A 26,093-nucleotide genomic window follows, 5' to 3' on the forward strand; every position below is an offset into this window, starting at 1 on the left:
TTTATTATTTCATAGAAATGGCAGACAATTGAAAAGCCTTTGTGTAAAATTTGTTGCATTCTTTTTCTTTAATTGTTTCCAATCATAAATCGGTTTTGTAGTGAAATATATTTATTTACTTTTTAATATGAGCTTGAATTGAATTAGTTTTCTGCTGATGAAAATAAATTTGCTCCTTCAAAAATTTCAGATGAAAAATTTAGATACCATAGTAATTAAAATATAACATTGAACGAGAACATTTACTGATAATACTTAAAATTTTAATAATGAGTAAATTTATTGATCAATATTTATTTCCAATCTGTTCATAAATACTTGTTGTATAATGCGTTGATCTGTATAAGGTAGCCGATTCCAATCATCAGAAACATTGTTATTCAAAGACGACATCAATCTGTCAGAACCCACATGATTTCCTACCAAAAATAAATATTTTTGGGCTACAAATGGCAAGACTGGCGTACACATTTTAGTCTCTCCCCCCCCCCCCCCAAAAAAAAAAAGAAGCAAAATCAAAAAACGAAAGAACCACTATTTCTGGGTAGTAAAGGATTTTAGCTATGGCAAATCAATATACCGCCTTTTTTATCCAGTTATTAGTGAAAAATGTCTTATAACGGAGACCAAACAAATATTTAAAGAAACTGATTCAGAACTAAAATATCGGTATCGATTTTAACTGGTCGGTTTTTCCCATCCCTACAATCGTCTCTGAGCAGATGGCCCACACATGTGTCCCCTCTGTGTAGGATAAGCTTCAAGACACATCACTTCTCTTCCTCCACTCTGTGGAGCACTTCTCCGGTTGATATTTTGTCTGCCCAGGAAATCTTGAGCATTCTGCAGTAGCACCACATCTCGAAAGCTATTAGTTTGCGTTTTTCTGCTACTCCAAGTGTCCATATTTCATTTCCGTACAGCAGCAAAGAAACGTCTTCGAGTGTTCTTGCCTGAGATGTTTGTCACTGCAGCGGCATGTGAAAAGATTTCTTCTCATGTTGAAAGCAGATTTTTCCTTGTTGATTCAGCTTGAAATATCCTTGCTTGAACTTACGTCTGATTTTACTTCCTAGATAGGTAAAGGGTTCTATGGTCTCCAATCGCTCATTGCTAAGTGAGCATTGCGCAAAGTCTTTTGTCTATTCACTATCAAGTTTTTTGTTTTACCTTTATTAATTTTTATGCTGTAAAAGAGCTGATGCTTGTTTCCATTTGGGACAGCACCGCACTTTCTCATAACACTGCGACATAATCAACGAACCTCAACATGTCTGTTTTCTTGCCGTGAATTAAATTCCTCCTGTAGTTCCTAGTTTCTCCCTAACTTCATGTATGGCACTCTGAATATACCCATTGAAGAAGACAGGAGCGAGTTAGCAGTCCTGACGTCTATCCTGATGAATCAGCTTTTATTGATGTTCTCCATATCTTATCATACTCACCTCTTCTTTAAGCTGTGTCTGCACTACTCTTCCGACCGTACACTTTATGCCATTCTCTCTCAGCGTCTCAAAAAGCTGTCGCCAGTCTAGCCTGTCAAATACCTCTTCGAAGTCGACGAAGCCAATATATGCGTGTTGAGCCTTCTGTAATATCTTTTAAAGAATTGATTAATTAATTAATTAAATGGTATTCTAATCTGCATAAAACCCATTGTTGGAGATAGTTCAGGTGAGAGAAAGACGCACATTGTGTTACACATCTAACAGCTTCGATGACTTTCCTTTCATTAACAGCCAATAAATTTACATCTACACTCCGCAAACTACTGTGAAGTGCATGGCAGACAGTACGTCCTATTGTATCAGTTATTAGGGTTTCTTACCGTTCCATTTAGATATTGGGCGCGGGAAGAATGGTTGTTTAAATGCTTATGTTTGTGCTGGAGTTAATCGAATCTTGTTTGAGTGATAACTATGGGTTGTACTATATTCCTAGAGTCATCATTTAAAGCTAGTTCTTGGAACTTCGTAAGCAGGCATTCTCAAGTATAGATTCATTCACACAGTACTTCACGGTAGATAAATGTATCATCTCCAAAAAGTGTAAGGTTACTATAAATATTGTCAGCAAGGTCATTAATATGTAACATGAGCAGCAAGGGTCTCAACACACTTGCCTGGGGCACACCTGAAGTTCCTTCTACATCTGCCGAGGTAACACGCTGCGTCCTCCCTACCAAAAAATCTCAATCCAGTCACAAATTTCTCTTGATGCCCCAAATAGTCGTACTTCTGACGTAGATGTGGTAGGGCTCTTCAATGCCTAATCTTTTTTTGTCTGGAATATACTCTGTGTATTGGTCGTAGAAGTTCAGAAAAAATGCGAATAAAGAATTGAGGTGACTTTTGCCGTAAATAATATTTCGACATTGTTAAAATTGTTCTAGATTGTTGTGTACATAGTTCCCCGTAGTCAGCGCGTACACAACTTTCCCACTAGAGCGCGCCCCGCTAAGCACAACAGCGCAGGCGCAGCGCTCGTCCGTCTCCGCACTACGAGATGGCGCTGTCTTAGAGATGGACCAAATTCTGCTTCCGCCGATCCGCGTGTTAATATGTAACGCAGCCAATGAAATTGCTGCTAACGTAGAACCTTTTCTCCTCGCGGATCACACTCGCGCAGTGATACCTGAACGCGCAAGGTATTATAACGAGTGTACAGACCTTCGATTAGTCAGTCTACATTTGTCTGCACCACTCTGTACCAGACTACATTAGTCTGTAGCCAAGTTTCAATCTGTGCCTAATAAGATTACCATATTCTTGTACATAGCCATGAAGATAAATGAATAGACACTTTGTCAAGTATCACAGATATGTGAGAATAAGATTAACGTACCAAGACCAAATGAACTTCATATTGTCAATTGTAAACAGCATCCAGAATCAAGTTACGTAAGGTCTATGCTTTTTATTATTTTAATAAATGTGTGTGAAAATTAATCAAGTTCTGTTTAAAGTTGGCAGACGATAAACACGCCACAAAAAGACCACGAGACATATTGCTGACATTTGCCTACTTCGTTAGAGCGACAAGTCAAATAATCTGATGGTGTCTACCGAAGGTCTTACAGTACCCACACCACATAGATATTGATAACATGATCGTTGATACAAAACTCATTCCAAACCATTTTAGTTACCAACGCACTGCTTGGTTTACATATCTGAGAATTCGGACCGCAATTCATTGAGAAAAGTTTGGCATCTGCAGACTGCTCCATTATTGAGAAGGATGGAGGATGAGGTACTCTTATAACGTGGAAACTACAAAACAGTTACGTATCGTGTTCAGTATAACTGCGTAAATCTGTAACACAGCAATGCCAATGTGTTCCCACATTTTTATCTAGCCCCACTATGTCCACACATCCGGATCCGCAGCTGATTGGTCAGAGTAGATGATTGCCATGCAGAGGATACCACTTCCCGGTACTGCCAGGGAGTTCACGTGGTTGGAGGAATGAAACGGTGTCGACTCAGCCGAAGCCAACTGAGGAGCTGCTCGGGCGAAAAAAAGGAGTGGCTCCAACGTCTGCAAAGCCGACTACGAAATGGAGGGTAGTAAGCTGACACCATGCCCCTCCATATCGCATTCAAGTAATGTCCTTGACTGAGGAGGACACGCCTTTCGTTCGGTCCTGATTGGCCCGTCTAAGGCCAGAGTGGTCGTCTTTGCTATTACAATTGGTTGGTGCAAAAGCTCTTAGCATTTTTCCGTAGGTTTAATAAACACAACAGATACACGTAACATAGGCTTCAGTCATCAGTAATATATTCTTCTTCACTATTTACACAACAGTTTGCTAAGACTGGGGTAAATTTTTGATTCTGCGACTGTAATAATCACATGGTTTTGAAGTGAAGAACTCGTCGATCGTTGTTCGGAGCGCACCCAGAAGCTCCTTGAAGGTTGTTCGATAGAGAACGGAAAAGTGAAAACCTGAGGGAGCAAGTTTAGATGAATAAGGTGGGTACAGACTGACTTCCCTGCCCAACTCCTGAACAGTGTTTTTTGTGAGTCTAGCAGAATGTGGTCGGGCGTTATCAGGGAGTAGCATCACTTCACACAGTCTTCCTGGTCGTTGTTCTTGGAATGCCTCTGCAGGCCGTCACGGTTGTTGACTATATGTCAGCATCGGTGGTTACACCTCTGAGAAGCAGTTCGTAGAACACCACAGCGTTGTTGTTCCACCAGATGCATGACATTATCTTCTGTGGATGGGCACAGTTCTTTGCACGGAAATTGCTCGTTTGTTTGGGCTCAGCCACTCCTTTCTTTTCCTTATGATAGCACAAAGACTTCATTTCTCGCCACCAGTAACGATAACAGGATAGGAATGGTCGGTGTTATTCACGAGCCAATTGACGACGAGCAGGCAGAGACGCACATGTAGTGACCCGCTGACTTTCGTGATTTTGGCGAAAAGTATGCGGTTACCATACACCTGATTTTTGAACCTTCCCCGTTGCATGCAAATGTCACACGATGGTAGAATGAGCCCATTTCATCACATTTGCCAGTTCTGGATTACTGTGGCATAGATCATTGTGCATTAATGCCGTTTAAACGATCTTCATCAAGCCTAGAAGGTTTTCCTGAGTGTGGAGTGTCACTAATGAGAAAACGATCCTCCTTAAAGCGAGAAAACCATTTTCTTACCGTGCTCTGTGAATTGGCATTATCGGCATACACAGCACAAATGCTTCTCGCTGCTTTTAACTCTCTATTGAACTCAAAACACAAGATACGTCGAAAATGTTCCGATTTCTCCACTTGACACTCCATTTTCTAGCGTCCATAGTTTCACTCACTATCTCCAAATGACAAAATGTAAAGTCTTATAAAAATTGTCAATCGATAAGTAAACCCATAGCAACCGGAATACCAACATGCAAAGCAAAAACGCTACGAACTTGCGCACCAGCCTAATACATCCGTACAGTACGACAATAATTATATATCTCTAGTACTTACATTTCATTGTTGGCGAAGGATAGTAAAGCATTCGTAAGCAACTTTGTTGAACAGTCTCTTCATGACATTGGAAATTGCCAAGCATCGCTGCATGACGTTGAGTAATGTGAGGAAGTACATTGATTTTCGGCAGGCATACATAGTCTTTCGATAAATTTGTTGTCGTTAATGAAGTCCGAATTTTTATGTGTCTGACACAGGAAAGTGGACAATGCCAGCTGCAAAACTAAACTATATCAAGATATGCTACTGTAAAATTATTTTATTCCTCTGGAAGATAAGTGGGATAGCACAGATCATAAGGTTTTTGTCTCGTATGTAAAAATTATCGTCAATAGAAGAAATTATAGTTACTTAAGCGCATTTAAACAAAAAAGGAACCTACGGTGCATGTAATATCTCCCTTCATATGTCATAGAGACAGTGCTTTTGAGGCAGATTTCTGATTAATGTTTTCTTCAATTAGAGATGCGAGTAATTCATGGTATACATAGCATCTAATATTGAAAAATAAGAGTATAAAGCAGAAAAGCGTCTCCATGTCTTGAAAAGTAGTTTTCGTATTTTAAGACGTGCACTCGCAGAGAATTTCGAAGTGCGGATATTACGACAAATGTGAGAGTCATTGCAGACAAGCAGTACAAATAATCTCACAATCAGCCATAATATATATATAAGTACGTTGTTCACCAGGGTTCGGACGGACAGTTCTTACCCTCAATAGGCGACGCCTGTTGAATCAGCGCCTTCTGCTGGTCGAACTAAATCATCTAAAAGTGGAATATGTTTGCTAGACATCGGAAGAGAACAAAAGCAGTATCAGATTGATTCTTTGAGATATTTGCTTTTAGCTTGGTAAATAGATCCAATGCTTTGAGTCAGTCTCTGAGATGTGTTCAGATAGCACAGTTGTATCAACTCCATCATATGATAGACACTGGGGTTACATTTCTTTGTATTTGTTTATTCGTTCTTTGGCAGTGGCTGAAGGCTCTTCTTCAGAGTCATATAAATGAAACACAAATGTATGATTGATTGAACCTTCTTACAAATTTCATGTTTTATTTTCTTTAAGGAATTACACATTTTAAAAACATCGTGCTGGCTTCACCAGTGTCCTCGCACTAACATGATAATCAGGTGTACAGGGAATCTAGTAAACTTACCAGATTGTACACTATTTGGTTTCATTATTCTAGTACTAAAAACAAACTGCTCGAAATGCATTCCATCCACTTTGACAAGAACTATAGAGTGGTACTGCCCTGGGGGCATTACACTCCATTTGAGTCGTTACCATTTTTTTCACGACCACCTTCCATGCACATTCTGATTCCACCAAAAAATTCTTGCAAAAAATATAATATTTCTTCCCAGGTAACCCACTAATCGCCCAGGTTTCACATGCATAAAAACGTCGGTAATAGTAAATGCTTTGTTTAACATAAAAATATCAATCTTGAAAATGCTACAATATCAGCGTACAACACGAATTATTCTTATCAGTTCGCCAAATAATTACCTGGCCTGGGTTCGTGTTGTGGTAGGCTACTTACTGTTGCGTATAGGAAGTTCAAGAAAAGTATTGGGAAATCGTGCTGGCCAGTTAACACGCTGGAACAAGGCAGGATCTCAGCTAGCAGGATTATTTTGTGACTGTAGAAGCTATTTCTGTTTTAGGTTCACCATTCACATTACAATATCTTTTCTGCCGACTTACTTATGTGTATTTTATAGCAGAAGTTGAAGTTTTATGGAGGTATACCATCACTGGTAATGGTGTATCTTCGTTGAGCCCTTTAATGAAAGAGAATTGTTGATTCCAGTTTTGCCAAACAACACACATTCACTAGGGGAAGTGCACCATTGCTAGTGTTGTTGTTGTTGTTGTGGTCTTCAGTCCTGAGACTGGTTTGATGCAGCTCTCCATGATCCACTATCCTGTGCAAGCTGCTTCATCTCCCAGTACGTACTACAGCCTACATCCTTCTGAATCTGCTTCGTGTATTCATCTCTTGGTTTCCCTCTACGGTTTTTACCCTCCACGCTGCCCTCCAATACTAAATTGGTGATCCCTTGATGCCTCAGAACATGTCCTACCAACCGATCCCTTCCTCTAGTCAAGTTGTGCCACATACTCCTCCCCAATTCTCTTCAATACCTTCTCATTACTTATGTGATCTATCCATCTAATCTTCAGCATTCTTCTGTAGCACCACATTTCGAAAGCTTCTATTCTCTTCTTGTCCAAACTATTTATCGTCCATGTTTCACTTCCATACATGGCTACACTCCATACAAATACTTTCAGAAACGACTTCCTGACCCTTAAATCTATACTCGATGTTAACAAATTTCTCTTCTTCAGAAACGCTTTTCTTTCCATTGCCAGTCTACATTTTATATCCTCTCTACTTCGACCATCATGAGTTATTTTGCTCCCCAAATAGCAAAACTCATTTACTACTTCAAGCATCTCATTTCTTAATCTAATACCCTCAGCATCAACCGATTTAGTTCGACTACATTCCATTAACCTCGTTTTGCTTTTGTTGACGTTCATCTTATACCCTCCTTTCAGACACTGTCCATTCCATTCAGCTGCTCTTCCAAGTCCTTTGCTGTCTCTGACAGAATTACAATGTCATCGGCGAACCTCAACGTTTTTATTTCTTCTCCGTGGACTTTAATACCTACTCCGAATTTTTCTTTTGTTTCCTTTACTGCTTGCTCAATATACAGATTGATTAACATTGGGGAGAGGATACAACTCTGTCTCACTTCCTTCCCAACCATTGCTTCCCTTTCATGTCCCTCGACTATTATAACTGACATCTGGTTCTGTACAAAGTGTAAAGCCTTTCGCTCCCTGTATTTTACTCCTGCCACCATTAGAATTTGAAAGAGAGTATTCCAGTCAACATTGTCAAAAGCCTTCTCTAAGTCTGTGGGGTTCGTATCCATCTACACAATAAGTAGTTCACTAACCTGTTTGTAGTAGCTTACCCGCACTCCTGCATTACCCCTATTTGATTTTGTATTTATAACCCTGTATTCACCTGACCAAAAGTCTTGTTCCTCCTGCCACCGAACTTCGCTAATTCCCACTATATCTAACTTCAACGTATCCATTTCTCTTTTTAAATTTTGTAACCTACCTGCCCGATTAAGGGATCTGACATTCCACCCTCCGACCTGTAGACTCCAGTTTTCTTTCTCCTGATAACTACGTCCTCCTGAGTAGTCCCTGCCCGGTGATCCGAATGGGGGACTATTTTACCTCCGGAATATTTTACCCAAGAGGACACCATCATCATTTAACCATACAGTAAAGCTGCATGCCCTCGGGAAAAATTACGGCTGTAGTTTCCCCTTGCTTTCAGCCGCTCGTAGTACCAGCACAGCAAGGCTGTTTTCGTTAGTGTTACAAGGTCAGATCAATCAATCATCCAGACTGTTGCCCCTGCAACTACTGAATTGGCTGCAGCCCCTCTTCAGGATCCACACGTTTGTCTGCTCTCTCACAGATATTCGTCTGTTGTTGTTGCACCTACGGTACGGCACAGAAGCCTCCCCACCAACGGCAAGGTCCATGGTTCAAGGGGGGGGGGGGGAGGGGGGGGGGAATCCCTAGTGAAGGTAGCCTTTGTTTTCGATGCCAAGAGGTAACTGATGTGGACTATAGTTGCAATAAGAAAATATAATCATATTTCGAAAGTTGCATTTTGTGAGCTGCAATTTGAACACAGTCATATAAAATTTCATGTTGCTGCAATAACAATACGCAGTCATATGTCGAAATCTGCATTTTGCGAGTTGCAGTCTGAATACATAGTCATATTATATACAATTTCATATTGCTGAAATAAGAAACCACAATCATATTTCGAAACTTTCATTTTATTTGCTGCAGTTTGAAAACATTGTCATTTGTTGCAGTAAGGGACATGCGCCACTGCACTTAGAGTTGCACAACATATTTTTCTTTTGCAAAAGCATCTCAGAGTCTGACATTTATACCGGCAGTTGCAATCGAAGAATCCCTGGCCGCTTGCCATCATCGCAACTGCCCTTAGAGCAACAGTTTTCTTTGTTGTAATTCCTCCTCTGAGATTATTGCAGGGCAAGTACTGAAATGGGACCTAAAATAAACTGTCGCAGTCATAGTCACAGTCGCATCTCGTATATTTAAAAACAATCCATTTATTATCTTGCATGGAGCCGGCGTGGCACATCATCTCACATCCCGATTCGGTAGAAGCCATCACCCGTTGTCTAGAGAACGGCACCCAATGTCGACCTTGAATCTCCTCTTCCTCAATCAAGTCCGGAACTGGAACTCAGTCTGTACATCCCCCTTCCACAGGTAGCAAACGACAGTCTGAGCTCTGCTGCAGTCTTTGTGCTTATTCTTCTAAGCACTTGTACGTCTCAGTCCTGTGTTTTTTAATATCACGAGGTGACGCCTCTGAATCAGTCAAGTATTGTCCATTATTGTCTGGAACACACTTTTTCTCTGTTCTCAACCTCCGTTCCTCTTCTGTGTTGCCCTCTTGCACTGGAGATTTACTATGACCATTGGCCTGCAACTTTTCAGTTCCTTTCTCAGTGCTAACACTCACTTGATTAATTATATTTTCAAGGTCGTCCTCAGCGTGAACGTTCGCCATTGCTTCAGGAGATAAACTCGATGAAGACATACCATATTTAGGAGTGCGTCCAAACACCGCTTTGTATGGGGGCGTTTTAATTCCAAAATGTACAGTGCTGTTCTTCGTTAAGTGAACAAATCTTAGTGCACAGCTCCATTCCGTGGTGTTGCGCTCGCTCTACACTGCCTTGGCTCGGCCCATGCCTAGGTTTACCGTGCACAATCTTAAAACTGGGCTGTAGTTCAGTTAAAATGCTCATTACTTTGGTGACGAACTCTCGACCATTCCTCAAGTCTAAGGGAGCGCCTAACAACGTAAAAATATCAGTAATATCGCATATCTCCTCATCTGTTTTGGACTATAGTGGGCTGAGAACAACGAATTTAGTGAATTTATAGTCTCCATTTGGAGGCAGTTGTTAAGTCAATGAGATCAGGTTGACATCTGGAATTTAATTCCTTGAACAACATGGATCCCACTACTACTCCTTTCTCCTGACCCTTTTGTTTTTTGTAAACAAGCCTCGCATAAGCTAAGATAAATCTGAACATCTCTGTATGTTATATTATGGTACTTTGCCTTTACCATTCAGTCGCGTCCACTGTGGCCTATCGTTACGCGAGCATCGTACATAATATCATACAGTTCTTAACTAATTCAAACATAGCTGCACTGCTGTATACCGTAACATTAACCAACTGACGACAATTAAATCCATGCCCAACGCACCATCAATAATCTTCTACTGCACACATCCACTAATAGGGGCCAGTACACTTTCACTAGTATATATTTTTTCATTTTATAGTATGCTTTCATTGCTCATTTTAGTGATGGTATACAAACCTTTCCTAACCATGCATTTCCACTATTACATGAACAAACAGCAGATTCTATTTTTAAAAAATTTTTTTGAAGTACCGTACTGAGTGAAAAGTAGTAGAACCGATATTATGTCAGATTTGTTCGTAATCAATTACGTACATTATAATTGTAGAATCTGGAAATAACAAAAATATTTTGACCCCGACGTGATTTGAACACGCAACCTTCTGATCTGGAGTCAGACGCGCTACCGTTGCGCCACGGAGTCACATGAAAGTTCGAGACAATATGGTCAAATATACTCGAAAAACACTCTTAAAAAATGCGTACTGAAATATATATCATTTTTTAAAATAAAGTTAAACATTGTTAAATGAAATAGCGGCAATGCCAAAGATGACGCTTGAAGTTGAAATGTCGATCGGCTATAACTTGTTTCCAAATGGTGGAAATCTTTGCGGTGCTCAGGTATAATTTGATATACATAGAAGCTCTCAAGACACTGAACCTAACGGAGAATAATTCCATTATGAGCTGCTCTTATAGCAGTCCAGTGTTCGTAGGGGTTCAGGATTCTACAATTGTTTCTTAGTTATTTATTTACGCGTCAAGTTCCGTAGGACAAAATTGAGGAACAAATCTCCAAGGTCATGGAACGTGTCAGTTCATGAAATTACAACATAAAAATAATAACAGATAAAAATAAAATGTTTACGGACCCGACAAAAGTCAGTCCATAAGTTTAAGTAAACACAATCAAGTCCTGTTAGGAGACAGTCTCTCAAGCCACATTTCCTTGTTTGTAGTTTCCCAATGTGAGAACGAGAATATTAAGTTTGTGTTGCTCCCGTCAAATGCAACACACATCTGCCAACCTCTAGACGTGGCATTCTTTCTCAGCTTGGCGAAAAGCTTTGACTGATTGGAAGAAAGGCAATAGGGGTGTCCTTCCGAAAAGCGACTTCTCTAAGACATTGAAGGAGACATTTTACTATATCATCATCATCTTCATGATCATCATCATCATCATTTAAAACTGAGTATGCCTTTCAGCGATCAGTCTGGAGCATAGTCCCCCCCCCCCCTTATAAAATTCCTCCATCATCCCCTATTCAGTGCTAACATTGGTGGCTCTGCTGATGTTAAGCCTGTTACTTCAAAATCATTCTTAACCGGATCCAGGTACCTTCTCCTACCCTCTACTGCTGAACCCATGAGTCTCTTGGGTAACCTTGCTTCTCCCATGCGTGTAACATGACCCCACCATCTAAGCCTGTTTGGCCTGACTGCTATCTCTATAGAGTTCATTCCCAGTTTTTCTTTGATTTCCTCATTGTGGACACACTCCTGCCATTGTTCCCATCTACTAGTACCTGCAATCATCCTAGCTACTTTCATATCCGTAACCTCAACCTTATTGATAAGGTAACCTGAATCCACCAAGCTTTCGCTCCCATACAACGAAGTTGGTCAAAAGATTGAACGGTGCACAGATAAATTAGTCTTGGTACTGACTTCCTTCTTGCAGGAGAGAGAAGATCGTAGCTGAGCTCTCACTGCATTAGCTTTGCTACACCTCGCTTCCAGTTCTTTCACTATGTTGCCATCCTGTGAGAATATGCATCCTAAGTACTTGAAACCATCCACCTGTTCTAACTTTGTTCCTCCTATTTGGCACTCAATCCGTTTACATCTCTTTCCCACTGACATTACTTTCGTTTTGGAGATGCTAATCTTCATACCATAGTCCTTACATTTCTGATCTAGCTCTGAAATATTACTTTGCAAACTTTCAATCGAATCTGCCATCACAACTAAGTCATCCGCATATGCGAGACTGCTTATTTTGTGTTCACGTATCTTAATCTCACCCAGCCAGTCTATTGTTTTCAACATGTGATCCATAAATAATATGAACAACAGTGGAGACAGGTTGCAGCCTTGTCTCACCCCTGTAACTACTCTGAACCATGAACTCAATTTACCGTCAACTCTAACTGCTGTCTAACTATCTATGTAAAGACCTTTAATTGCTTGCAAAAGTTTGCCTCCTATTCCATAATCTCGTAGAACAGACACTAACTTCCTCCTAGGAACCCGGTCATATGCCTTTTCTAGATCTATAAAGCATAGATTCAATTCTCTGTTCCACTTGTAACACTTCTCCATTATTTGCCGTAAGCTAAAGATCTGGTCCTGACAACGTCTAAGAGGCCTAAACCCACATTGATTTTCATCCAATTTGTCCTCAACTAATACTCGCACTTTCCTTTCAACAATACCTGAGAAGATTTTACACACAACGCTGATTAAAAAGATACCTCTGTAATTGTTACAGTCTTTTCAATACTCGCACTTTCCTTTCAACAATACCTGAGAAGATTTTACACACAACGCTGATTAAAAAGATACCTCTGTAATTGTTACAGTCTTTTCTGTTTCCATGTTTAAAGATTGGTGTGATTACTGCATTCATCCAGTCTGATGGAACCTGTCCCGACTCCCACGCTATTTCAACTATCCTGTGTAGCCATTTAAGACCTGACATTCCACTGTATCTGATGGGTTCTGACTTAATTTCATCCACACCAGCCGCTTTGTTGCACTGCAATCTATTGATTCTCCACTTCCTCAAATGTGATCCTATTTCCATCATCATTCCTATCCCATTGTACATCGAAATCTGAAACATTACTGTTCGTATTTTCACCTACATTGTGCAACTCTTCAAAATATTCCCTCCATCTGCCCAAGGCATCAACAGGATTCACCAGCAGTTTTCCTGACCTGACCTTGTCATTTCCTTCTTACCTCCCTTTTGAAGACTGCTAATTACGCTCCAGAATGGTTTTCCAGCAGCTTGACCCAAAGTCTCCAACCTGCTTCCAAAGTCTTCCCAAGATTTCTTCTTGGGTGCTGCAATTATCTGTTTGGCTTTGTTTCTTTCTTCAACATAACTTTCTCTGTCTACCTGAGTTCTAGTATGTAGCCATTTTTGATACGCCTTGTTTTTCCTTTTACAGGCTGCCTTGAATGTGTCATTCCACCAAGCTGTTTGCTTCATCCTACCTTTACACACTACTGTTCCAAGACATTCTTTAGCCACTTCTAGTACTGTGTCCCTGTACCTTGTCCATTCCTTTTCCAATGACTGTAATTGATTGCATTCAACTAACTGGTACCTTTCTGAGATCACTGTTATGTACTTGTGCCTGATTTCCTTATCCTGAAGTTTCTCCACTCTTATCCTCCTACATATAGACATGACCTCCCGCACTTTCAGCCTCACAAGGCCAATTTCAGTGCAGATTAAATAGTGATCAGTGTCATCAAAGAATCCCCTGAATATACGTGTGTCCCTCAAGGCCTTCCTCAATTCCTGATCAGTTATTATATAGTCAATGACAGATCTGGTTCCCCTGCCTTCCCAAGTATACTGGTGAATGTTCTTATGTTTAAAAAAGAGTTTGTAATACTAAGCCCATACTGGCACAGAAATCCAAGAGTTGTTTCCCATTCCTCTTGGCAGCCATGTTGTTGTTGTTGTGGTCTTCAGTCCTGAGACTGGTTTGATGCAGCTATCCTCTCCAAATTTACCCATAACCTTTTCATACCCTTCTGTTCGATTTCCAATCCTGGCATTAAAATCACCCATGTGCAGAAAACTGTCCTTGTCCTTTACTCTAACAACTACATCACTGAGTGCATCTAAAAACTATCCATCTTATCTTGATCTGTCCCTTCACAATGCGAATATACTGACACAATCCTAATTTTCTTCCTAGACACTGTCAAATCTATCCACATCAGTCATTCATTTACATACCTTATTGCAACTACTCTGGGTTCCATTTCTTTCCTGATGTAAAGCCCTACACCCCATTGTGCTATTCCTGCTTTGACTCCTGACAGGTAGACCTTGTATTCTCCCGCTTCCTCTTCTTTCTCACCCCTTACCCGAATGTCACTAACAGCTAAAACGTCCAAACCCATCTTACTTGCAGCGTTTGTCAGCTCTACCTTCTTCCCAGAGTAGCCCCCATTGATATTAATAGCTCCCAATCTCTTTACCATTCGTTTGCCGAGTCATAGGAGTCCATGGTATGTCAATTAGAGGCGGCACTCTGTCACCTCCAAAGGTCCAAGGCATTTTGCTCTGATTGTTGCCAGCATCATTTCACTACATGGGTGAGAAAATTTGAGACAATGCTATTGCAGGATTTCGTGCTTCTGGTATCATACCTTTCAATCCAGGAAAGTTTATCTCTCTCTTACTTGTTAGTAGTTTGGAAAATGAAGCAGGCCACGCAATGCAGGTATGGTCTGAAGCCTTTGTGGAACACTTGAAAGATGTTCATTATGGATCTGTTAATTCCCAACCCAAAAAAGCTCGTGGTAGAAAACTGGAAGTTCTCCCTGGGAAAAGTGTCATGTCACAGACAGAAATTTCAGACAATATTATAGATGACAGCAAGGAGAAGGAAGCTGATGATCCCAAAGTTTTGGAGCAAGAAACTGTAATATCTGAGGAAACAACTGAAGAGGAATATGGACCTGGACCTTCTGAGGCACCTCCAATGACACCAGCCATAAACGATTTTGTTTTGGTTAAGTTTCCTGTTACAGAGACTAACCATTCAAAATTATATGTAGGAAGGATTGAGGATGTGGAGCTGCATAACGACATTCAAGTTAATTTCATGAGGAAGAAAATTAGCGAGAAACAAGAGTACTTTTTCCCGATGTTGTAGACATCTATGTGGTGTCAAAAGCACAAGTTGTGATGAAGGTGCAAGGAATTGATTTCCAACAAGGTAGAATGATATTTAAAACTCTTCAAGGCATTGACATCATGTAATGTAAAGTGTTGTATTAAGTAATGAATGATATGATTTGTTTTTTGTAACATCATTGTCTTAGAAAAGCATTTGTAAGCTCAGAGATTTAATGGTTAATAAAGCTGGTCGCTAATATAAAAAATATTAATTGGCAATAATTAATACAAAGTTGAGGTAGTATAAATGCATTTTCCTTAGTAAAATGCTTGTTAGATGTGTTTCACATGTTCCAATTCACCTCATCACATGTTTCAAATGCAACTACTGTTCAATATATGCAGTGTTCCAAATCACCTCAAGTCTTGGGGTGATTTGGAACACAATTCAGATCAAAATTTGAAGCAGGGTTATGGTACAGCATTTTCATTCATGTAACAAATTCCTGTAGTAAGGACTAGAGATGCTGTATTTAAAATTTCAAAATTATAGTACAATTTTTTTATATTAATTTTCAGCAAAAATTTAACTTGCTGTTCCAATTCTCCCCAAGTTACAATACAACAAGAATCAGCTTAATTTTTCAAGGAACTCCTCGACAGAATAGGAGTGACTCATGCTCTTCAGTTTTGATTTGAAAGCACATGGTTTACTGTTAAGATTTTTTAATTCAAGTCGTAGCTTATTGAAAATGGATGCAGCAGTATAATGCACACCTTTCTGCACAAGAGCTAAGGAAGTCTGATCCAAATGTAGGTTTGACTTCTGTCTAGTATTAACTGAGTGAAAGCTACTAATTCTTGGGAATAAGCTAATATTGTTAACAATAAATGATAGTTAGGATGGATATTTGGGTCAACTTCCTGAGCAAAATAAATAAAGTAGACTAACCTAACCTTCCTCTCCTGCATCTGGAGATCTTCAATGCGTTTGGGGGGCAGGGGTGCACGTAGGCTTTCCATTCAGTAGAAAGCTGTTCATTCTTGGGAAGAAGCTAATACTGTTAACAAGAAATGACAGTAAGGAATATATATGTATGTCGATAGACACACAAACAAACACAAACACACACACAAAATTCAAGCTTCCGCAACCAACGGTTGCTTCATCAGGAAAGAGGAAGGAGAGGGAAAGAAGAAAGGATGTGGGTTTTAAGGGAGAGGGTAAGGAGTCATTCCAATCCCAAGGAATGCCTTTACACATGCCTGTTTGTGTCTGTATATGTGCAGATGATGGATATGTGTGTGTGTGTGTGTGTGTGCGAGTGTATACCTGTCCTTTTTTCCCCCTAAGGTAAGTCTTTCCGCTCCCGGGATTGGAATGACTCCTTACCATCTTCCTTAAAACCCACATCCTTTCTTCTTTCCCTCTCTTTCCCTCTTTCCTGATGAAGCAACCATTGGTTGCAATAGCTTGAATTTTGTGTGTGTGTGTTTGTGTTTGTTTGTGTGTCTATCGACATACCAACGCTTTCGTTTGGTAAGTTACATCATCTTTGTTTTTAGATATATTTTTCCCACGTGGAATGTTTCCCCATTGTCAAAATACCCACACTCGTGAACAGAGGTCAACAAAGGGTTCGTGAACTTACACCACTTATTGCACGAACCACCCCTTTCTGAGCCAAAAATATCCTTTTAGAATGGGAAAGAGTTACCCCAAAATATAATACCATACGACATAAGCGAATGAAAATAAGCAAAGTAGACTAATTTTCATGTTGAACGATCACTTACTTCAGATACCGCTCGATTAGTAAAAATTGCAGCATTAAATCTTTGAACAAGATCATGAATGTGGGCTTTCCATGACGGTTTACTATCTATCTGAACACCTAGAAATTTTAATTGTTCTGTTTCACTAATCATATGCCCATTCTGTGAAATTAAAACGTCAGGTTTTGTTGAATTGTGTGTTAAAACTGTAAAAACTGAGTCTTACTGTGATTTAGAATTAGTTTATTTTCTCCAAGCCATGAACTTAGGTCATGAACTGCACTATTTCAAACTGAGCCAATATTGCACATAACATCCTTTACTACCAAGCTAGTGTCAACAGCAAACAGAAATATTTTAGAGTTACTAGTAATACTAGAGGGCATATCATTTATATAAATCAGGAACAGGAGTGGCCCCAACACTGATCCCTGGGGCACCCCCCACTTGACCGTACCCCACTCAGACCCCACCTCACTGCCGTTCTCAACATTGTGAATAATGACCTTTTGCTGGCTGTTGCTAAAGTAAGAGGTGAACCAATTGTGAGCTGCTCCCCCTATTCCACAATGGTTCAACTTTTGGAACAATATTTTGTGATCAATACAATCAAATGCCGGATTAAATCAAAAAATATGCCTAGCATTCAAAAGCTTTTGTTTAACATACAGTACCTCACAGAGAAAAGATAGTATAGCATTTTCAGTTGTTAAACTCCTTATAAAGCCGAACAATGATCAATTATCCTTACACAGCGTTTTCACCAACTTCAGCAAACACTGATGGCATAGAAATAGGTGTAAAATTATCTACATTATCCCTTTCTCCCTTTTTATAAAGTGGCTTTACTACTGAGTACTTTAATCGTTCAGGAAACAGACAATTCCTAAAGGAAAATTGCAAATATTGCTAAATACAGGGCTAACATGTGCAGCACAGTACTTAAATATTCTGCTAGGCACTCCATCATAACCATGAGAGTCCTTAGTCTTCAGTGATTTAATTATTGGCTCAATCTCCCCATTGTCTGTAGCACAGAGGAGTATTTCAGACCTCAATCTCAGAAAGGCATTTGCCAAGAATGTTATATGATTCCATGTAGAAACTAAATTTTATTTAATTTATGAGCAATGCTCATAAAATTATTGTTAAATGCTGTACATATACCTGATTTATCAGTAACAGAAATATTTTTACAATGAACTGACTTTATATAGTTGACCTTGTGCCGCTGACCAGACACTTCCTTCACAATTGACCATATGGTTTTAATTTTATCCTGTGAATTAGCCATTCGATTTGCATAACACATACTCATTGCCTTCCTAATAACATTTTAAACACCTTACAGTACTGTTTGTAATGGGCTACTGTAGCTTGATTGTGACTATTTCTAACATTTTGATATAATTCCCGCTTTGTTCTAGATGATATCCTTATCCCACTAGTCAGACACCCAGGCTGGCTACTACTGCTAGTACCCCATTTAGGCAGTTCTAATGGAAAGCAACTCTCAAAGAGAATGAGAAACATGTTAAGGAAAGCATTATATTTATCACCTATATTATCGTCACTATAAACATCCTGCTAGTCTTATTCCATGATGAGATTTAAAAAACTCTCTATTGCTGTTGGATTAACTTTCCTACATAGTTTGTAACTACAGGGTGTTACAAAAAGGTACAGCCAAACTTTCAGGATACATTCCTCACACACAAATAAAGGAAAGATGTTATGTGGACATGTGTCCGGAAACGCTTAATTTCCATGTTAGAGCTCATTTTAGTTTCGTCAGTATGTACTGTACTTCCTCGATTCACTGCCAGTTGGCCCAATTGAAGGAAGGTAATGTTGACTTCGGTGCTTGTGTTGACATGCGACTCATTGCTCTACAGTACTAGCATCAAGCACATCAGTACGTAGCACCAACAGGTTAGTGTTCATCACGAACATGGTTTTGCAGTCAGTGCAATGTTTACAAATGCGGAGTTGGCAGATGCCCATTTGATGTATGGATTAGCATGGGGCAATAGCCGTGGCGCGGTACATTTGTACCGAGACAGATTTCCAGAACGAAGGTGTCCTGACCGGAAGACGTTCCAAGCAATTGATAGGCGTCTTAGGAAGCACAGAACATTCCAGCCTATGACTCGCGACTGGGGAAGACCTAGAATGACGAGGACACCTGCAATGGACGAGGCAATTCTTCGTGCAGTTGACGATAACCCCAATGTCACCGTCAGACAAGTTGCTGCTGTACAAGGTAACGTTGACCACGTCACTGTATGGAGAGTGCTACGGGAGAACCAGTTGTTTCTGTAAAATGTACAGCATGTGCAGGCACTATCAGCAGCTGATTGGCCTCCACAGGTACACTTCTGCGACAATGTGTCAATCCTCATTTCAGTGCAAATGTCCTCTTTACGGATGAGGCTTCATTCCAATGTGATCAAATTGTAAATTTTCACAATCAACATGTGTGGGCTGACGAGAATCCGCACTCAATTGTGCAATCACGTCATCAACACAGATTTTCTGTGAACGTTTGGGCAGGCATTGTTGGTGATGTCTTGATTGGGCCCCATGTTCTTCCACCTACGCTCAATGGAGCACATTATCATGATTTCATACGGGATACTCTACCTGTGCTGCTAGAACATGTGCCTTTACAAGTACGACACAACATGTGGTTCATGCACAATGGAGCTCCTGCACATTTCAGTTGAAGTGTTCGTACGCTTCTCAACAACAGCTTCTGTGACCGATGGATTGGTAGAGGTGGACCAATTCCATGGCCTCCACGCTCTCCTGACATCAACCCTCTTTACTTTCATTTATGGGGGCATTTGAAAGCTCTTGTCTACGCAACCCCGGTACCAAATGTAGAGACTCTTTGTGTTCGTATTGTGGATGGCTGTGATACAATACGCCATTCTCCAGGGCTGCATCAGCACATCAGGGATTCCATGCGACGGAGGGTGGATGCATGTATCTTCGCTAATTTTGAACATTTCCTGTAACAAAGTGTTTGAAGTCACGCTGGTATGTTCTGTTGCTGTGTGTTTCCATTCCATGATTAATGTAATTTGAAGACAAGTAATAAAATGAGCTCTAACATGGAAAGTAAGCATTTCCGGACACACGTCCACATAACATATTTTCTTTCTTTGTGTTTGAGGAATGTTTCCTGAAAGTTTGGCTATACCTTTTTGTACCACCCTGTATATGTGACATTTTTTGAGTACAAAAGCCTTTTAGTGTTAAAATTTGTGCATCATGGTCTGGAAGGTCATTCACACTTTTACGAAGAATGCCCATCTAGTAATGAAGAACAAATAAAAATATTGTCTGTGGCTGTGCTACTGTTCTCCTGCACCCTAGTTAGAAAAAACATAGTCTGCGTCAGATCATATGAATTTAGGACATCTACCAACATCCTTTTTCTTGCACCATCATATACAAAATTTATATTGAAGTTGCCATATATAACTAATTTCTGGTACTTCCTACAAAGTGAACCAAGAACCCTCTCTAGCTTGAGCAGAAATGCTCTGAAGTCAGAGTTAGGGGATCTATAAACAACAACAATTAGAAGTTTGGTTTCACTAAATTCAACTGCCCCTGCGCAACATTCAAATACTATCTGTGCAGTGCTGTGATACGTGTATGGACTCAAATGGAATGCTGTTTTTTACGTACATACGGTAGCCACTCCTCCAACCCACAAGGAACTCCTTGAAAAACAGCCAGCTAATCTGTATCTTGATAAAGGAAGCCTCTGAATTGTCAAATTATTTAAGTGGTGCTCTGACATACCAATAATGTCAGAGTCAACATCTATAAGCAGTTAACTAACTTTATCTCTAATACCTCTAATATCTCTTGTATTTTGATGAAGTCCTTTAAGATTATTCTGATTCCATAACATAATAATAGTAACAGTCATAGGCTATGGCAGTCGAAATAGGTAGCGTAGAGCCTACACCAAAACGGAGTAGGTTAGTTATTACTTACCAGTATTAATGACTGATAACCAAACAATTTAGTCCCTTTACTCCCAAAACAAACCAGCCAACCAGTATTAACATTTTGTTAGATGTCTGTAGGTATATATGTTTAAAATTATATTTGCCTTGCGTTGTGCCCTGGAGTTTGGTTGTTTTCATTGGAGTGAAAGTTTTTTGGGGTGAAGGTGACATCGAAAATTCTGCACCAACCCATATATGGAGATAATGTTACAGTGAATACAATCGGTCACTGTTTGTTGTAGAACAAGAAGTTCGTTGAAGCAACTGGCAGAAAGCCACTGTCCGCTTCTTGTGTAGACATTTGCGGCGTAAGCTTCACAGTTAATGTTGTAGGGAAGAAGTGAAACTTATTCTAAACCAGTGTTTATGAATGTAGACAGTGATGAAGTCAGTTCATCTGTTTAGGAATCTGCATTTCAGTGACTGTGCGCCAAGGTGAACAATGTGTGCAAGAAATTCCCAGCACTTATACTGGTTCGTTGTGGTTAGACATGGTAGGCAAACAAAAATTACATGATATGTATCGAGACCAGAGCCCTCATCCAAATGAGCCAAACTAGGGAAACTGATTTTAAGACTTGTTGTTGTGGAATACCTACTGTTTAATGCAGCTGAGAATGTAGAATTTAGGAAAATGACTTATTTACTAAATAAAAACTATATACAGTATTAAGTAAATGAAACATTTTGTTCCAGTATGAGAACACTCACTAACAGATTACTCTCTTGAGTGCAGTCTGCAGTCAAATTTGCTACCCAGTTTTAAACTGTGTGATTGGCAAACATCTGAAAACATGGCCAAGGAATTATGAAATGTGACTTCAGCTTGGGTTATTACTAACAAAATTATAGGTTGCATCACAGAGAATGCACATGATATGGTGAAGGCAGTGATGATGTGCAAATTGTTGCACGTACAGTGTGTTGTTTTGCACATACCTTAATTGTGATTGTGGAAGCTAGCCGCAAACCAATTTCAGATACAAGAGCAAAACTGAAGACAACAGTGGAATTTTCAAATGAAGTTCTCAAGCATTTGAAAATTACACCACATTCAAAAGCAAATGAATTCCCCGATTTTAATACCGAAACAAGGTTGCCTTATGGGATGAAACTCCATATTAGAATTGCTCAACAGACTTTTGAATATAAAACAGCTTTCATGGAACACCTTTACCACCCTCACTAATAAAACTGCTCAATGAAGACTAGACAATTACTGAAAAGTCTTGGTGAAGAACTGTCTGCTTTTGAGCAGTTAAACCATAAAATTGGCAGTGAAAAAAATGAAACATTGGGCTTATAAAATCACAGTCTTAGACCGAAAAAGTCAGATTACTGCAAAGCATTCATTGGAACAGTAATTGATAAACATGAGGATGGAATTTGTAATCAGTTCATTGGAAAGTTTGCAGACAAAGCAATTGCTTGGGAAGCAACATCACAGGATCCTCGCTTTGAGCAGCGTGGTTTTTCAAAGTATGGGCATTGGTTAAAACAAACAAAAGAAGCCATCATTAACAAGTGACCCAAAAACCCACTCAGTATTTTACAGGCAATTAACCAGCAACATGACCAGTGGCAGTGTAGACATTCAGTTCTGACAGTGACAACATTTGACAAGATTTTGACAAAGCTGTACGAGGATTGTTCCAAAGTGTGGACAATCCACATGCTGCAAGTATAATCAAATTTGATAAATATATGGAGATGCCACTGACATACAGACAACAGGAACCATTGCCATGGGAAAGAGAAAACTGTATGTTGTTTCCTAACCTACTGGAAATAATGGAATGGAGTCTTCGTATCATGGTATTTCTGTTCGGTGTGGGTGCATATTCTCAAAGCAGGGGCAAGGAATAACAGGCAGAGGAGCCTGTCTTTGAAGTGAAAAAGTTGCATGGTTCATTGGGTCTTCTGTATACATTTTAGCTGAAGTCTGAATATTATGGCAGACCTATTGAAACATTTGATTTATGTTGTTCATCTCTGGACAACGTGTGCTGAATATTCTAGGCCGTGTATTGTATTTGTGTTTGTTCTGCTAACTCTTACACATAACTATGCAGTTGTGCAGAAGGACACTTATGTTTTTGCTCACCATGCAGTGTGTTTGATTTTTTTGATCTAAATGTGTAGGTTTATATTTACTTATTGTTATAACCTTTAATCACTAATAATTGCGTGGATATTCAAACACTCACTTAGAAACAATAGCTGGTTACATGATAACAACTCAGTATCTCTTATTCGACTGCCCATGCCGTGACGTGCGGCTGGCGCTGTTCGTAGCTAGGTGGCGCTCCAGCGCTCAGCCGAGTTGCGGAGCGCCTCTATCGCTGTTTGCGCGTACTGTCGTGGCGGCACTGTAACTGTCGTGGCACTGTCACAACACTTATGTGCTTGCAATTAATTATCTGATTTATATGTGTATATATTTACTTACAGTTTATTTTTGTAAATATATATGCATTCAGCAGGTAAATCCAACTATCTTTGCACATTGTAGAATTCCAGATGATTTGGATTATAAGTAGGCCTAAACTAATTTAAATACATAATTAGAATTGAATATCTAATTATAACACACAACTATTATTTTTTCTCTACATTTTAGAAGTAAACTGTCACCTTTAAAGTATATTTTTATAAGCAATGAAGCACATGTTGCCCTATAAAATAAATATGGTTGCATGTATAAATATATTAATTATTACATCCTGCACTATCAACAGTTAAGGCAAATCAACAATGGTATTTTCATAGTTTTGTTTTAGGTACTCAGTACTGTGATGAAAATTGTATCTGAAAGTACTGTATTTATTTATTATTTACTGGAGAAAAAGAGAGAGAGAGTGAGAGGGAGAGAGAGACTTCACATAATACAGACAGAAAAAAACAATGTACCTACACACTGTGTACCTCAAACAAAATTCTTTGGCAAGAATTTTGAGTGGTGCCTCTGCAGACTACTGTAAAGTGCATGGCAGAGGGTACGTCCCATTGTACCAGTTATTAGGGATTTTTCCCCATTCCATTCATGAATGGAGCACGAGAAGAATGATTGTTTATAAACGCCTCTGCATGTGCCGTAATTAATCTAATCTTGCCGACACACTCCTGATGGGAGCAATTGGTAGGGGGTTTTGGTATGGGGTGAATCAAGAAGGGCTTAACAGCTTTGGAGTGAAACAAAAATTTATTGTGATAACTTACAGAACAAGTGGATGTGTCCTTTTACAGCAAACAACCCTCAAGTGTGATTCACTGCCAGCCGGACAGTGCACCATCTCGTTTTCTCATGGAAGTTCAAGGCTTCCTTGATAATCACTTCTCAGATTGTTGGATTGGCCATGAAGGACCAGCCACACGGTCACCTCGCTCCCCAGATTTGACGTCACTGGATTTCATACTCTGAGGTTTCATTGGAATTGGAATTTTATTTATCCTATGGAGATGAGATGATATATGGTTAAAATTATTTGACAGTGATCTTATAATGATACCTCTATCTCATTGCCATTTTCTGCAATGAGTGTGGGAAGAAATTGATTACCAGGGGGATGTTTGCTGTATCACAAATGGTAATCACATTGAGCCAGAATGACACTTGACACTTTTATGTGAAATTTGAGGTTGTTTGCTACAGAATGACACATTTACCAATCCTGTCAGTTATCTCAATAAATTTTTATAGTATTCCACAGTTGCTAGAGTCATCATTTAAAACTGATTGTTGAAACTTTGTAAGTAGGCTTTCATGGGATAGTTTACATCTGTCTTCAAGACTCTGCCAGTTCTGTTTGTTCAACACATCTGTGACACTTTCCCATGGATCAGACAAACCTCTGATCATTTGTGCTGCCCTTCTCTGTATATGTTCAATACTCCCTGTTAATCCTATTTGGTATGGATCCCACACAGTTGAGCAATATTCTAAAATGGGTTGCATGAGTGATTTGTAAGCAATCTCTCTTGTAGACTAATTGCATTTTCCCATTATTCTACCAGTAAACTGAAGTCTACCACCAGCTCTGTCCGTCACCGAGCCTATGTGCTTATTCCATTTCATATTCCTACAAAGTATTACACCATGGTATTTGTATGAGTTAGCCAGTTGCAACTATGACCCATTGATGCTGAAGTCATAGGATACTACATTTATTCACTTCATGAAGTGCACAGTTTTACACTTCTGAACATTTAAAGCAAGTTGCCAATCTCTGCACCACTTTGAAATCTTATTAAAATCTGACTATTTATGCCGCTTCTTTCAGACAGTACTTCAATATATATAGCTGATCATATGTAAAAACATTGTGGAATATTGGCCACAAGATCATTAATATACAACATGAATAGCAAGGATACCAATACACTTCCCTGAGGAACATACAAAGTTACTTCTACATCTGTTGATGACTCTCCATCCAAGATAAATTTCTGTGTCCTACCTATCAAAATATCCTCATGATCGTACTTTTGACAGTAAACATAGTAGTGGTACAGAGTCAAATGATTTTCAGAAACCAATAAATACTGCATCTGCTTGACTGCTTTGGTCCAAAGCTTTCTGTATGTCATGAGAGAAAAATGCAAGTTGGGTTTCATATGATTGATGCCTTCAGACTCCATGCTGGTTGACATAGAGGAGATCATGGATGTGGATGTTTGATGAAAAACCACCATATTTGACAGTTGTATTATTTACTCCAACCTGTTATGGTAATGACAATTAAATGGACACCCTAGCTGTAAACAGGCGTTGATGTACTTCATTGGGGACATGTTGAAAATGTGTGCCCCGACCGCGACTCGAACCCGGGATCTCCTGCTTACATGGCAGACGCTCTATCCATCTGAGCCACTGCGGGCACAGAGGATAGTGCATCTGCAGGGACTTATCCCTTGCACGCCCCCCGTGAGATCCACATTCCCAACATTTCCACACCACTACATTCGTAGTGCGCCTAATAGATGTGGGCAGGATAGGAATAGATGTAAGCAGGAGATCCCGGGTTCGAGCCCCATCGGGGTACACATTTTCAACATGTCCCCAATGAAGTACATCAACGCCTGTTTGCAGCTAGGGTGTCCATTTAATTATCATTT

The 26,093-nt window shown here is 39.7% G+C and overlaps 1 protein-coding gene and 1 non-coding gene across 2 annotated transcripts in view; one reads left to right on the plus strand and one right to left on the minus strand.

Moving 5' to 3' along the window:
• The window catches only part of LOC126456819 (uncharacterized), a 225,449-nt gene that overhangs the window by 59,402 nt on the left and 139,954 nt on the right, over window positions 1-26,093 (plus strand). The gene's annotated exons all lie outside the window — the stretch shown is intronic.
• On the minus strand, window positions 10,657-10,728 carry Trnaw-cca (transfer RNA tryptophan (anticodon CCA)). Its single transcript has one exon. It is a non-coding gene; the product is annotated as a tRNA-Trp (tRNA).

Source organism: Schistocerca serialis, chromosome 2 (genome assembly GCF_023864345.2).
Source record: "Schistocerca serialis cubense isolate TAMUIC-IGC-003099 chromosome 2, iqSchSeri2.2, whole genome shotgun sequence".
NCBI lineage: Eukaryota > Metazoa > Arthropoda > Insecta > Orthoptera > Acrididae > Schistocerca > Schistocerca serialis.